The sequence below is a fragment of the Asparagus officinalis genome, unplaced genomic scaffold (genome assembly GCF_001876935.1).
Source record: "Asparagus officinalis unplaced genomic scaffold, Aspof.V1 AsparagusV1_Un394, whole genome shotgun sequence".
NCBI lineage: Eukaryota > Viridiplantae > Streptophyta > Magnoliopsida > Asparagales > Asparagaceae > Asparagus > Asparagus officinalis.
In genome coordinates, this window is record NW_017972659.1 from 14,691 (window position 1) to 30,918 (window position 16,228).

At 33.5% G+C, this 16,228-nt stretch overlaps 1 pseudogene; it reads left to right on the plus strand.

Moving 5' to 3' along the window:
* The first annotated feature begins 10,185 nt into the window (after positions 1-10,185).
* Positions 10,186-15,292, plus strand: LOC109827730 (annotated as a pseudogene).
* Positions 15,293-16,228: the final 936 nt, after the last annotated feature.

A 16,228-nucleotide genomic window follows, 5' to 3' on the forward strand; every position in this document is an offset into this window, starting at 1 on the left:
CTCCGAATATATTTTAAAGAGATGGACAAAGTCAGCTAAGGAAGAAAGTTTTGATATGCACCAATGTCTTAGCACTGAATTTTTAAATTCTTCCTCAAAGACTCTAATGTTTAATAGTTTGTCTCGAAAAATAATGAAGTTGGTTGCAGAAGGTTCCACGAGTATTGAGTTGTATAATTTGGCAAATAAAAAAATAGATCAAGTTGTGGGAGAATTATTAGCGGAAAAAATGCACTTACTAGAGAATAAATCGGGGCATGATGGCATGACGCAAATCCAAGGTTCTGCATGTTCTCAAACACAAGAAAGTATTATTGATAATAATTGTATAGTAAGAGCTCCTCCTATTTCAAAATGCAAAGGAAAAAGAAAGATGCAACGTTTCAAGCCTCCTTCAGAGTTGAAAGCTAAGAAGCAAAGAACTTGTGGAAAATGTCATGGGAAAGGCCACAATAGTCGAACTTGCAAGGAAAAATTTATTCTCAAATGTGTGACAATGTTCCTATGCAAAGTATGATATTTCTATTTTTTATGAGATTTGTGCAGGCCCAAACAACAAGTCATGTAGGAAGCATCGATGAGGAAGAAGAGGAAGATCTGGAAGACCAAGAAGAAGAGGATGAAGATGTTGAAGAATATTACTACTAATAACGCTTTCTAATATTTCTTTTATTTGTCAATGTTCTTCCGAAGCTTTTTGGATATGTGAAGTTACTGTATGGCTTTAAAAGATTTTTATGTTATTTTTTAATTTTTTTAACTTGATGATGGGTTTACCTGTTTGTGAGTCTTGAGGGTAAAAGGGTCTACTAAGTAACTATAGTGTTAGAAAGGGCAACAGTTTTGATTTCGAGAGCAAGGACTTGATAGGATTACAATAGTTAAAAGAGCCTGGTAATGTTGAAAGTAGATGATGTTCATTGCTCTCGGTCCAACAGTCTTGCCATAAATAATGGCTTGGTCTCTTATGGTGATGGAGATCCTTTTACTAGCTGAAGTTGACAAGTTCTATCCGGAGAAAAGTTTTACATTGTTTTGTCTTAATGATTTGCTTCACCTTATCATGGGAAAGTTAATAGCCTGAGAGAGGATTTGCTTTCCCTTTTTTTTGGGTTTATTGTGTACTCTCTGTTACATATTACTCTGATGTAGAGTTAATATCATGTCAACTTTTGTCTCTTGAATTCTACCATTGTTAATGTTTTGACTACTTGCAGTTATGATATAGCTTCTTTTGTGTTGTCTCCATGGTAAAAGGACGAGGGAGGTAAGGTTCTGATAAAACTTTATTCTGATAAACAATAAAGGAGTGAAAGCGTACGCTTCTTAATTGGTAGCCAATCGTGCATGTAAACTCAGGCAATCTCTCGTTTTGTTGTACTTCAGTCACCAAATATCTAAAAATCCATTCAATACATATAAATATCTAAAAATGAACTTTACAAAAAATCCATGACTTTGTAATTATCAAGAAATACAGACATAAACATAATAATCAAAAAAGTACCCTAACTTTGGGTCACAATTAAAATCGATTACTCCCCAGTTACTTGATCAAACAAACAACCAAATTTAGAAAAAAGGGCAAGCATTACTTCAAACATGTGGAGTGCAGCTTGTGATTATAATAGATGGAAGCAAATTATCATGCAGGCATTTCATCAAACACGAAAACATGATAAAGAGGAAGGCAAATTTTTATGTGAAAGATGCGGCATCAAAAGCATTCATGCCCTGCTTCTGAGCAATTCTTTGGAAAATTCCCCCTTTCTTTCTTGTCAAGCTCTTTCACTGTCTTAATCTTGCAGTACTTTAAAGAGAACAAAATGATTCATTTCATTGACAATTATCTCACAAAATTCAACGGAAGAAGGAAAGAAAACAAATCTTAACACATCATCCCAACATTATCATACTTTTCAATTCTTCCTACAATTTTCATACTTTCCAATTCAACAAAATAATCACATTTTCATACTTTTCAATTCAGGCGCAAACCAGCACCAAATCTTAACACATCATCCCAACATTAAGACCTCCCTTGTTGCAGATGAACAAGATTGCACCCAAAGAAAAAAGAAAAAAAGGAATGAAACAAGAGGAAGAAGGAGACTAGGAAGAAAATCTCACAATCACTAGGTACACTTGCAACATTTAATCAAACTCACACAAATATTTAATTAGCCTTCCTAAAATTCTTCCTAATCTCTCCACTCGACCCTGTAAGAGGACTAATATGATGTTTGGCCAGCTGGCGGCGGATCTCTGGCCAGCGGCGGCGCTCTGAAGCGAGTGGATGGACGGCCGAGGTCTGGGCGGTGGGCGACGGATCTCTGGCCAGCGGTCTGAAGCGAGTGGACGGACGGCGGAGTTCTGGGCGTGAGCACTCTCGATGGGAGCTATTGAAAGAAGGCGGTGATGCTACAGAATCAATTTGTTTCAGTTGAAAGAAGGCGGTGATGACTACATAATCAATTAAGAGAGATTTCCTATTTTGTGTGGATTTACTTAGACGAAAATACCCCTCCTGCAATTAATTCATGCCACATCATCTTGATAAGATCTTAATCTAAAAACTTAATCCAACGGTTAGAAACGCTGGTGGATAATACCTCTTGTCCACTTAAGTTGACAAGAGTTTTCCTCTCTCTCTCTCTCTCTCTCTCTCTCTCTCTATATATATATATATAGAGAACGGCTCGTGGATGAATACCTACTTGTCCACATTAAGGTTGACAAGAGTTTTCCTCGTATATAATATATATATATATATATTATAGATATATGGAGATTAAGGGTATCCTTGTCATAGAGGCGGATTTTCCTGCCTTGCGCCTCTAAAATCCACATGACTGCAGCGACATGTATGGATGAATCCGCTCCGTTATGCATACTTGATGTACATATTCTAAAACCCCCAACACAAACAAGTTTAGGTGTGAATCCGTCGTCGTTTACCCTCCAATTGACCATGTGAAAAGTTCGTATTCATTTCAAAACCGTTTAAAATTGATACGACGTGGTATGAAGGGTCAAACGACGACGTGGTTCACCCCAAACTGATTGTGGGCGGTTTTAGAAATATGTAGATCAAGTTCAACGGAGCGGACATCCAGCAATGTCACTCAATCAGTTGATCATTAAGGCGTCATAGGAGATAATCCCCCTCCTAATGACCAATGATACCCATTAATCTCTCTCTCCTCTCTCTCTCTCGTCTATATATAATATAAATATGAAACACATGAATATAATTACAAACACACATATTCATTTCATGTTTATATGTGCTTAAAATGGTTTTATTAATTAACAAGTTAAAATCAATGAAATCATGTTTATTTGAAAAATTATGTGTTTATGCATTAAAGACTCAATTACATTATGTTACATCTTTTCCTAAGTCCATTAATCCATTCAAAATGAATATGCAAGTTTGTTTGTCAAAATTTTAAGTGTATTGAGTTTTTATGTTTTAGACAATTTTGCAAAATGATGAGTTTACATAAATGGAAAATACAATTTAAAAAATTCTTTTTGTAACATGTTTATTTTCATGTTTATAAATATTTTTCAAAGTTTTATAATTTTTGGAATTTATTTGATATTTTTTAAAGGGGTTCAAAGTTTAATTTTACTGTGCAGAAAAATCCATGTGCACGTTATCAGTTGACTGATGAATAGTATCAGTCGACCGATGAAACGTGCTGAAAAAGTAAAAAGTTTCTTCTCAGTCGACTGATGAACTATCAGTCGACTGATGAACTATCAGTCGACCGATGCAGGTTATTAGTCTACTGATGAGTTCATCAGTCAACCGATAGTGGATGAGCGGTCTATAACAGTCAGCTCATCAGTCGACTGATGGCTTGTAACAGCTATTTTTTCCTGTTTGTTGAATTTTTAATTTTTTGTCTTTTTGCTTGGTTTTTAGGGTTTGTTTTGTGAACCTATATATATCCCTTACCCTCAAACTTCTGAACTTACTTAAGAAAGTTTCAAAAACAAGTTTACAAGAGTTTAAGGGTGTTTTGAGTTTGTTTTTTTCAAGTGTTTATGTGAAGTGGTTTTCACAAGAGGAAGAGGAGATAATTCATTCTTGTTTGGGCTTCAACTTCTCATCTCCATCACTCTTGTTGCAGAGAAGTTTTTGCTAACTTAATTCTAGTTTTATATATTTATTTATTGATTATCAAATTTATTAAGCTAGTTTTTATACTGAGTTTGCATTTCATTATACTCATTGTTTACACACACAACTCACTTGAGCTTTTAGTATTTTCACATATAGTATAATTATTGGGTTGTGGGGTTGTAACATTGAGAGTGAGCTTAATTGAGTTCTCATCTTATTAGAGAACAAACTATTTGTATTTATGAGACTATTTGTTGAGATCACATTGTAACACACAAGGACACCGAGAGAAGTGGTTGGTGAAAGACGGAGTTAATTCCAAGAGGAGTGGCGTTGGTAGTAAAGCCTTGGGAGATGTGGTAAATCCATGTACTTAAGGAAGTTAACACGAGCTAGGCCAACACTTAGAGAGTGTATTGTGTGATTACAATTATGTGAGTTGTGAAAGTTTTCGGTGAGCTAGAAAACCGATTGTGTGAGTTGTAAACATTTTCGGTGAATGTTAAAAACCAGTTGTGATAGTGGAGATTCTCCTCAAGAGTGAGGAGCAGAGACGTAGGTCAGGAGTGACCGAACTCCGTGATCACATTGTGTGTTTGAGTTTACCTTGGCGTATTATTTGTGCTCATTGTTTATTACATTCTATATCGTCATTGTCTCATGTTTATATCGCCCTTAGTTTAATTGCATATCATTGCTCATATATCTTGTTGTATATCATAATTGCTAGGATATTGTTAATAAGTTTTAATTTGGTATTAATATCAAATTAGATTAGCAAATACCCTATTTACCCCCCTCTAGGAAAATTTCATTTGGTATCAGAGCTTGGTGCTCTTTGATTTGAGGTTTAACCGCCTAGAGTTAAAAATCCTCGCTTTGCTATATTGCTAATCTAGTTTTGAGATTATTTTCATCTTGCTTGTATTTATAATTATGGATATGCATGGTGCACCTAGTTTAGGTTATGATATTAATGTTTCTCCTAAATTCAATGATTTTCCCTATACTCAATGATGTTTTAGATTTAAAATATTTGTTAGATCTAAAAATATCGATTTGTGGGAAATCATTGATTGAGCTTATGTTGTGCCCACTTTGAAGAAATCCAAGTGGAGCAATTATGATATAAAAAAATGTTTACTATGAACAAGTTAGTTTTAGAATTCTTGCTTAATGCTTTTGACTCATATACTTCTAACAAACTTGTTTCTTTCGATAGTGCCTATTTATTGTGGAAACATATAGAGGCACATCAAGACAACTTGGAGAAAATCTGACGTGTTCCGGAGGATTCCACTTCAAGTAAGAATGAAGTTTCATCATGCACACGACCACTAGGCGATAGCCCTAGTGAGGTATGCGAGTCCGATTCCGACGATGAATTATCTATTAATGAACTCGCTTGTGTATATGAACGTATAATGCATGCCTATAATAAATTACATCATAATTTTATTGACTTAAAAAACAAGCATGTTGAATTAAAATCCGATCATGAGTTGTTAGCTTCTAAGTTTTATACTATTGCTAAAGAAAATATGATCCTAAAAGAAAATAATGATAAACTAAAATTGGATCATGATTCTTTAATTTTAAATGTTGCTAATTTAACTCATGAGAAAAATAATATCATATTAGAAGTAGAGAACATTAGAAATGAGTTTAATTCTTTTAAAAACAATGATATATGTTCTACTTCTAATAACAATGTATTTTTGCAAGTAAATGAGTTGAATCATGTTAAGAATCATATATCATCCTTAGATTCAACATTAAAAACATACAATGCAAATAATAATAAACTTATAGACATATGTGCTAAGTCTAGAGCCATCACTTCAAAACCACCCACTTACTACGCACATATGTATAGCAAAATTTATAAGTGTACTATTTGTGACCGTAAAGGCCACATTGCAAAATTTTGCTATGATGCACTAAAACCTAAAAATACTAAATTTATTGATTCTTAGGCATCCCATAAAGTTTCCTCATCACACACACATGCACATGCACCTATTGTTAATCACAAGCATGCTAGTATATTTAAATGTGAATATTATGGTAGATTTGACTATTTGGCAAAGTTTTGTTTTGATTTAAGAAAATATTTAAATTTACCAAATATATCCACGTTTGTTTAATAATGTTTCACATTTGCAAAGAGTTTCAAACAAATTACCTTTGTTTGCAAATGATTCCCGTGCACAACCACAAGGTCAACAAAAATAAATGTACCTCTTTCATTGCACATATTGCAATCGAAAGGGTCATTTGCATGAATATTGTTATGACCGTGTCCGTGCACAAAATGCGCTCAAATGAGATCATAACCCTAGGGCTTTGGACTTTATTGATAGGGTTCATGTTCCTAAACTCTTCGGCACCAATAGTTCTTGGGTATCAAAACGTTTTTGATTTTACAGAACAAACTCTTAGAATTTTTGTTTTTCATGTTCTTTAAAAGATGATTTTTTAAATTTTTTTAAAACAAAGTTTTGATGATCTTTTATAAAAGAAAATATTTTTATTTGTACGATTCCTTTTTAAAATATTTATAGTTTCTCAAAAATTGGTTTTGAATTTGTATAAGAGGTTTATGTTTGAGCAACCCCCCGGATTTATTAATCTTTTATTGGTATTTTTTTTCATATCATGTTTATCGGGTAAAAAATATTTCTATATGGGTTAAAACAAGCTCAAAGAGCTTGATATGGATGCTTCTTTTGCTTTCTTTACGAATATGACAAAAATTGATATTGTTTTATTTTATCCTAAGCATAATTCTTTTTAACCTTATGGATAAAACATATAAATATTTTGACATGACTAGTTGCTTAATCACTTGTTCTTCAAAAATGATGATTTATAGATTAAGCACGTTTTGATGTTATTATGGTTTAGATTATGGTTTAGATCATGATTAATGATTTCATTTGATTGTTTTGATTTTCATTTGGACTTTCATGATTGTCATGATTTTCATGGTTCTCATATTTTCATTTGGACTTTCATGATTGTCATGATTTTCATGGTTCTCATGACTTGTTTTCATGTGAAAATATCTTTCATGATTCTCTTTCATGATTGTCATGATTTTCATGGTTCTCATGACTTGTTTTCATGTGAAAATATCTTTCATGATTCTTATGTTTTTTTTCTTTCATTTGATTTCATAAATCTATACATATTATTTTTTGAGACACTTTTTTTTATAATCATGATTTATGTTTGATGATTTATAATTTCTTTAATTTGATATTTGATTTTTTGAATATTTTTTAAATATATTTGTATTTAAGACTCTTGTAACACTTGTCTTAATGATATATACATATGTGTTCACTTGGTCTTTTTGAATGTGAGTTGTGTTTAGCATGTTCCATATCTATGCTTGCTCATATATGTTAGCCTTAGTATTTCATTTCATACATTCTATGTGACATTTTGATAGGGGGAGCTTTTTTCCCTATATTTATTTTATACTCACCTATGCTAATTTGTAGGGGGAGCTTACACTCTCTTATCTTTTATTATTTTTCCCATTTTGATATTGACAAAGGGTGAGAAACAAGTCAATTGTGAGTATTTCTTTTATTGCTTCCTATTAGGTTTATGCATGAGGATCATAATTTGTATATTTATTTGATATCATGTATATTATATATATTTTTGTGTAGATTGTTTGTCATCATCAAAAAGTGGGAGATTGTTAGGTCTCGTGTTTATGAGCCTACGGTCTAATCTTGTTTTGATAATTTACAAACAATCCCTAATATCATTTGTCTAGTGTTTGTATTTGTTTATTAGGTATTCTAGACAAATATTGATGTTAGAGGTTGGATGGATTGCGCCTTAATGACGACATTCAATGGATGTTGGCGGAATATCGGAATGAAGTCATTTGCAATTCAAAGTCAAATTCAAGATCAAGCTTCATCCGCAACAAAGACGAGCTTTATTGAAGATCAATAACTTGGGTATAATGTTTTAGGTTTATACTTTGTGTGTTGATACTTAAAACTAAAACATTATACACACATACACATTTTTGTTTTATAGCTTTTGAGTTTAAATCATATAAATATGAAACTAATAGTTATATACATATACATATATACTAGTTTCATACTTATCGATTTTGTTTTGAAAAATAATGTGTTTAACTATATAAATATGAAACACATGAATATAATTATATACACACATATTTGTTTCATGTTTATATGTGCTTAAAATGATTTCATTAATTAACAAGTTTAAAATCAATGAAATCATGTTTATTTATAAAATTATGTGTTTATGGATTAAAGACTCAATTACATCATAATACATATTTTCCTAAGTCCATTAATCCATTCAAAATGATTATGCAAGTTTGTTTGTCAAAATTTCAAGTGTATTGAGTTTTCATGTTTTAGACAATTTTGCAAAATAATGAGTTTTCACAAATGAAAAATGCAATTTGAAAAGTTCTTTTTGTAACATGTTTATTTTTATGTTTATAAACATTTCCTAAAGTTTTATAATTTTTGGAATTTATTTTCTATTTTTTAAAGGGGTTCAAAGTTCAATTTTACTATGCAGAAAAATCCATGTGCACGTTATCAGTCGATTGATGAATAGTATCAGTCTTGTTGTATAGAAATTTTTGCTAACTCAATTCTAGGTTTATATATTTATTTGTTGATTATCAATTTTATTAAGCTAGCTAGTTTTTATATTGAGTTTGCATTTTATTATACTTATTGTTTACACACACAACTCACTTGAGCTTTTAGCATTTTCACATATAGTATAATTATTGGGTTGTGGGGTTGTAACATTGAGAGTGAGCTTAATTAAGTTCACATCTTGTTATAGAACAAACTATATGTATTTGTGAGACTATTTGTTGAGATCACATTGTAATACATAAGGACAACGGGAGAAGTAGTTGGTGAGAGATGGGGTCAATTCCAAGAGGAGTGGCGTTGGTAGTAAAGCCTAGAGAGAGGTGGTAAATCCAAGGATTTGAGGAAGTTGACACGGGGTAGGCCAACATGAAGAGGATATATTGTGTGATTACAATTGTATGAGTTGTGAAAGTTTTCAGTGAGCTAGAAAACCGATTATGTGAGTTGTAAACGTTTTCGGTGAACGTTGAAAACCGGTTGTGATAGTGGGGATTCTCCTTGAGAGTGAGGAGCGGAGACGTAGGTCGGGAGTGACCGAATTCCGTGATCACATTGTGTGTTTGAGTTTGCCTTGGCGTATTATTTGTGCTTATTGTTTATTACATTCTATATCGCCATTGTCTCATGTTTATATCGTCATTAGTTTAATTGCATATCCTTGCTCATATATCTTGCTGTATATCATACTTGTTAGGATAATATTAATAACTTTTAATTTGACATTAATATCGGATTAGATGAGAAAATACCCTATTCACCCCCTTTTGGGAAATTTTATTAAGTTCTATAATAAAGAAAAATGGGTCATTGAAAGCAGAGATGCAATATTTCTAGAGAATCTAGAGGAAGAGGGACAAGTTCGAGAGGAAACATAACCTCTAACTGTAATAGATGATGACTAGAGTTATTCCAAATGGATGTTAAAACTGCATTCCTTAATGAAGAGTTGAAGGAAGCAATACATATGCAACAACCTGAAGGTTTTCAGGTGAAAGGATAGGAACATAAAGTTTACAAATTAATAAAATCTCTATATGATTTAAAACAGTCTTCTAGACAATGATATCTCAAATTTCATGATGCAGTCACTAAACTTGGTTTTATTCAAAGTAAATTAGATAATTGTGTATATATCTTGAAAAGTGAGAGCAAATTTATATATTATCCTTATATGTTGATGATATATTGCTCGCTGAAAATGACATAGAAATGTTGAATAAAATCAAGGTAGATCTCAGCAAAAAGTTTGAGATGAAAGACATGAGAGATGCATTATATATTCTTAGAATTCAAATAATTCGAGGTAGAAAGTCTATAATTTTAAGTTTAAACCAAGAAAAATATTTAAGATCAGTTCTTAAAAGGTTTGGAATGGAGAATTCCAATCCGGCACCAACGCCGTTGGTCATGGGAAATAGATTATGTAAAGAGCAAAGTCCTGGAGAGGGGCAAAAGCCATTAGATGTTCCTTATGTTCAAGCAATTAGAAGCCTAATGTATGCAATGTTGTGCACCAGACCTGATATAGCTTATGTTGTAAGTCTAGTCAGTCGATATAAAAGTAATACAGGACGAGCACATTGGGAAGCTGTTAAAAGGATTATGAAGTATATCAAAAGTACATTGACTCATAGATTAGTTTATCAAGCCAATTCGCTTGATCTCCTTGGTTATTCCAATGCTGATTTCAGAGGTGATAAATATGATGGAAAATCCACTTCAGGATACTTATTCAACTTTGGAGGAGGAGCTGTTACTTAGAGTAGCAAGAAATAATAGTGTGTTGCTAGATATACACAAGAAGCTGAATATATAGTTTGCAGTATGGAAACTACACATGCTGTCTGAATAAGACGATTTTTTATTGATCTAGATCTCAATTTGTTAGAAGGACCTATTAATATTTATTGTGATAATCAAGCAGCAATTAGCTTAATCAATAGTGTCGCGAATAGCTCCAAAGAAAAATATATTAAGATCCAATATCATTATATTCAAGATATTGTAGAAAATAGAGAAGTCAAAGTGACTTATATCCCTACTACAGATATGATTGCTGATCCTTTGACAAAAGGAATACCAGCGAAATATTTTATCAAACATGTAAGTTTGATGAGACTTAGGAATAAATAAGTCCAAGTAAAATTTCATGAATAATGAAATAAGAGTTACTCTCTATGAATAGTGGGAGTAATGGTAAGAAAAAAATATCTGATCTCACGGATAGTGGGAGGCATATCACTTGGTTGATTTGGTCAAGTGGGAGTTGAGAAAAACCAGGAAAACATGAGAACTGGGGTTTGTTGAGAGATGTTACCTTGACTCGGTCTTGTGTGACCAAATCAATGTTCCTCAGTTGAGAGAAACGTGAAATTTTTTTGTGAAAAACATGAAAACGTGGAAATTGGGTTTGTTGAGAGAATCTCTCAGGCGCGGTTATGAGGGGGTGGAGATGATGGGTTTGGCCCTTATAAAAAGAGGAGCATTCTCCTTGAGAAAATACAACAATATAGAATCAAATTCAAACCCCTTACTTGTTATCAGAGCCCCCTCAAACAAAAATACTCGTTCTTTCTCTTCTTCCCTGTTCTTTCTCTTCTTCCCTACAGGCAATCATTAATCCCTTGCTTGAATGGAAGTAGGACGTAAATGAACTAAAACAATCAGCTCTGAATCTTAATTAATAAGCATATTTTCTCTTGCACATTAGGTGTTCCCCCATATAGAATCTAAATACAGAACATCTTTAAAAGTTCGCAACCGCATGTTCCTAATTTTCTATTTCTTTTTTTCTCTTATGTTTCCTGAGATACCTTCCAATATCCAGTTCTTAGGCATTACTAAACAGAAATTTTTTTAAAAGCATTATTCTTGCCTGCAAATCTCAGAACAGACATGAAATTATCAATAGCTTAAATCGCCCATGGAAAAGGATTATTAAATTAAATGTGGCGTTCACATAACACTAAAAATATGTAATAAATTTGTGATTTAATTTGCATGCATCCATTATTCATCTTATCCACAAAATGAAAATAATAAGATCACAAAAAAATGAAAGACTCCTCTTTTAGTGATAAAAATCACAACTTTATATTTTAGATCCAACACATAATCTCCGTAGAATTATAAATCACCAGAAAGTTTTAGATCGATGTGATTAGGTTTTATACCTTTCAAATAGGGTTGATTTAATAATTCAAGTTTGAGAGAGAAGACAAATCAAATCCAAGCAACTCAAAAAAAAAGTTGAAATCTGCCAACTGTGTGGTCAAATTTCTTGTATAATATAGAACAAACCGACAGCAAATCAACAAAGCTTTTAGGGTTTTTGACAAAAACCGATAATTATTTTTCCTTTATTTGGTTGATTCTTTGAGGGGATTTGATCTAGGGTTTGGTGAACAGATAGAACTCCAACGGAGGAAGAATGAAAGAGAGATAGCGGGTGAGATATAATGAGAGAGGTAAAGAGGCGATACTCTTAGCTGTGTTTGGGAACTTGGATTTGCGTCCTGGATTTAAAATTCAGGGTATTTTAAATCCAAATCTCTTGTTTGGCCCTCAAATTAGGCTGAGATTTTAAATCAAATGATTTTAAAGAGTAGATTTTGAAAGCCCAAATACACGTATTTGAAATCCCACCCTCACCCTTGGTATTTACCAAATCCCGACGGGATTAAATCCCGATCCCGACTCCTCTCTCACATTTCTCCTCACCCTTGGTATTTACCAAATCCCGACGGGATTAAATCCCGATCCCGACTCCTCTCTCACATTTCTCAGTGGCGATCCCGATCCCGACTCCTCTATCTCTCCTCTCTTCCCCTCTCCTCTCTCGTCAAAACCCTAGATCTGATCTAGGGTTTAGGTCTTCCCCTTTCTTCTCTCTCCCCGTTCCATCGATTCCCTAGCTCCGCCTCCTCCTCCCCCGACGCCGCCGCGCAGGTCCGCCTCCGGGAGGCGGAGGAGAGGCTGCGCGAGGCGATCCAGGAGCTCTCCCGGCGAGGGTCCGGCGAACACCCCACCTACGACCACGCCGACGAGTCCTGCATCGTCCACACCATTGGAAACCTATGCCAGAGCTTCCTGCTATCCTATGGAGTTAGGGTTGGGGTCGGGATCCTCCTCTGAGCGTTTTAAGCTCGCCAAGCGACGGTCGTATTATCGATCCTTGATCTCAAGGTATGGATTTCTTTCCTCCCGTCGTTGATTTTTGTGTGGAATTTGATGCCTCTGAAGATCAATTTCTTTCTTTCTGTCTGTCATTTATTATCTTATCATAATATTTGAAAGGCACATGCAAATGTTGCTGTTATAACTCAGGTGAAATTTAAAAATTAAGTATAGATTTGTTGATTTAAGGGGGATTTTTTGAACTTTTTGATGTGATTTTTTAGTTATGGAGGAAGATTGCAACAGAGACTGCTCTAGAGGTGCAGATTCTTTTGGAAAAGTGGCAGCTTTTGCTCTTAGGGTTTATTTTTTAGTTATTATTTTTTTATATGATCTCGTGACGAAGATTGGGCTGTTAAGAGTATTCTGTAATAGAGGAGGAACATTTTGGTCAATTTATATTTTTGGATTTATTGTGTATATCACCATATATTTGGGAATTTTTGAGCAGTATTGTTTCCGTGAATAAGTGATAAAAAATAAAAAAAATATAAACTATAGTATCGAAAAGGAAAGGAAATTAATGTCGAGGCTGATAAAATTTCTTGTACAGAAAGGGAAGAAAGAAATAGTTAAATAACTCAGACTGATATTACATAAGAATTTACCGATTGGAAATAATAAATCTTAAAAAAGTAGCAGGCTCACTTTGATGACCATGGTATGGACTAACTTGGAGAAGTATGCTATGTTTGTTGTTTCCATCTCCAGTATATTCATGGGTTGGCAGCTCAAGGAGTTCACTATTTACATCGACCTGGACCTGTTCTCCAAGATCTTGGGTTTATGATCCTTCCGGTTAGTATATTATTATGTAGTTTATCTGTCACATACGGTCGCAATAAGTCTTGAAAAAGCTATCCTTGTGTTCAATTAGAACAAAAATGTCCTTTACTAATAATTTATGAGTTACTATCTTATTATCTTTTGTCACTCAATTACATTACTTTCTCATTATATTATTACTATAGCAGCAAAGTTTCATAAGGTTCTGCTGGTCTTGTCCTATTTTTTTTTATCTGTACCACCTTCCACATGCTAGTTTAGCTGTGCTACAATTTTGCAACCTTCTCCCCTCTTAATGGGTTGCCTTGTTACTTATTCATTGTATTTGAGTTGGCTTCTATATATCTAATGGAACTTAGTTGCATTTTAGTATTAAAAAAAACTAAAAAGCCCTGTCATTTATCATGATAAGATTATCTATAATTTCATTAGTTGAGTTTCGTATCTCGCAGATGAATGTCCTCTTTTGTTGTTTATTCGATTACTCTGTTAATATCTTCTTTTCTTTCTCCCATGTTTTCTCTGAAGGGCTGAGATTGTTTTCATTCAGTTCACTCTGTTAATATCTTCTTTTCTTTCTCCCATGTTTTCTCTGAAGGGCTGAGATTGTTTTCATTCAGTTTTCCAAATGTTTATGACATGATGTTCCGTCAATTTCTTCTGCAGTGGACATTTCACCCTTTCATTTTCCACAGTAAACGCTTCTATACAGTTCTAATATGCCGGAGGGTGCTGGCTTTTTTAGTTGTAAGTTCCATAATTGATACTGGATAACCCATGTTTGATGGTTGCCAATGCTTTAGTCTGACAAAGAAGTTTTTCATGCAGGCCTCACAAATGTTACGGATTGTTACATTCTATTCTACTCAACTTCCTGGGCTTAACTATCACTGTCGCGAGGTACATCTCTATGCCAATTTTATTGATGAGCTTTCAATAGCAATTGACCAATATCATCTATAACTTCACTTAGTAATTTATAGTTTCATTCAAATGAACCTCACTCGGTAATTTATAAGTATAACTGAGAGCATTGAGCTTCCATGCAGGGTTCCGAACTTGCCACATTGCCCCCTCCTGATAGCGTGTGGGAAGTGCTTCTAATTAACTGTAAGTAATCTTCATTTGAGGTGATCCTGTTTGCAGTTCTTCTGGAATTCATTTCTTTAGAGAGTCTCATTATCATATAACTTGGATGTTATAGATGTTCATTTGGTTTATTCTTGTTTGCAGTTCCTCGAGGAGTCATCTATGGTTGTGGTGATCTTATATTTTCATCCCACATGATATTCACTCTGGTGTTTGTGCGTGTATACCATAAATATGGCTCTAAGAGGGAAAGGGCTTAGAATGCTTGGAATCTTAGTTCTAAAAATCTTCTTTGATGTGCTCTTTAATCTTACCTGGCTGTGTGCTGGTGTATCAAGGCTCTTGCTTGGTTGATGGCCATTATTCAAATTTGCTTATAATCGCTTCTCGCAAGCATTACTCAATTGACGTTGTTGTTGCATGGTAGGATAAACTTTCAGCATTCAGTTATTATTTTTTGATGATGGAATTTTTTTGCTTATAATCGCTTCTCGCAACATTATATTCAAAAGCATACCACAACTATATTCAAAAGCATACCAAATTCAACTGTGTTTCATTGGATATCTATGCGGTTGGTTTAATATATTAGCATTAAGGACATTTGTCTTTATAATTAATTGAGCGTTATTTCCTCCTGAGTGTTGAACTATGTCACTTACAAGATTTGTTTATGATTTATATCTTGGTTTGTTTTGACATGTTTATACTTACTTGCTTGTGATGCAGATAATGCTGGGGTTATTGTGCACCCAAAGGGGGAAATGAAAGGTATATTACATTCATTTCCCATGGATTATCCTTTTTTTAACCATCTCAGCATCAGACTCTATTTTGTACATGCATTGTTGTTTGTAGTGAAAACTGTAATGCATAAATTTATTTTTACTTCTTCATCTAATATATATCAATCGATGTTTTCTGCTTCTTCAGGATCTGCAATTACTGGACCAATTGGAAAGGAGTGTGCTGGTTTGTGGTCTAGGATTGCTAGTGCAGCCAATGCCATTGTGTAATATCCATATTTTTCTTCAGGTGTCAGTGAGGAGGGGTAGTTTCATGTTATTTGTTATTGAAAAGAAAAGTGAGTTTTTTAAATATGGATCCATATTTGTATTGGATGTTTTTGTTTTCCTGTGATGTACATATATTGGAATTGATATTCTGGGATCAAGCTGATGGTACATTATTTTCCTTTTGTTATGAAATTAAATAGTGATGGTTTGAAGATAATAATGATTCATATATTGGATATCATTGTTGAAAATTTATTAATAAATAAGCTATTGAAAAATTTGAAGATATTTTGTCAAACTTCTCAGGGACTTTGTGAAATTTATCCTAACTTTTACCTCAACATAAA